Below are 586 nucleotides of genomic sequence, written 5' to 3'. Positions count from 1 at the left end.
ATATATAATGTTTGATTTTGATAGGCCTCTTTAGACTGGTGCCATGTGCTGGATAGCTTCAGTTGTCAACTGGACACACCTGGGAAGAAGGACCCTCAATTGGGGAATTTCCTCTATCAAATTGGCCCATGGGCATGTCTGTGAGGCATTTTCTTGATTGTTGAGTGGTGTGGGAGGGCCCAGCCCACTGTGTGCAGTGCCACCTGTGAGCAGGCAGCCCTAGGTTGTGTAGGAAAGCAGGGTAATCACAGACCAGGGAACAAGCCAGTAAATAGTGTTCTCAATGGTCTATGCTTCAGGTCCTGCTTCCAGATTCACACCCTGAGTTCCTACCCTGACTTCCCTGAAGGATGAACGTTTTTTAGATAGTGTAAGTCAAATAAACCCTTTCGTCTGCAAGTTGCTTTTGGTCAGTGTTTTATCACAGCACTAGAGAAACTACAACAAGCTATATTTCAATTACTATGAATAATGCAGTAATAAACATGGGTTTCCAGCTAGCTCTTCAGTGTACTCAGATCAGATTTTTGGGTATATACACAGGACCAGTATAGCCGGATTTTGTATTAGCTCTATTTGTAGGGAT

Source organism: Nannospalax galili, unplaced genomic scaffold, assembly GCF_000622305.1.
Source record: "Nannospalax galili isolate Female #2095 unplaced genomic scaffold, S.galili_v1.0 scaffold214, whole genome shotgun sequence".
NCBI classification, from domain to species: Eukaryota; Metazoa; Chordata; class Mammalia; order Rodentia; family Spalacidae; genus Nannospalax; species Nannospalax galili.
Note: the sequence above shows the minus strand (reverse complement) of the source record.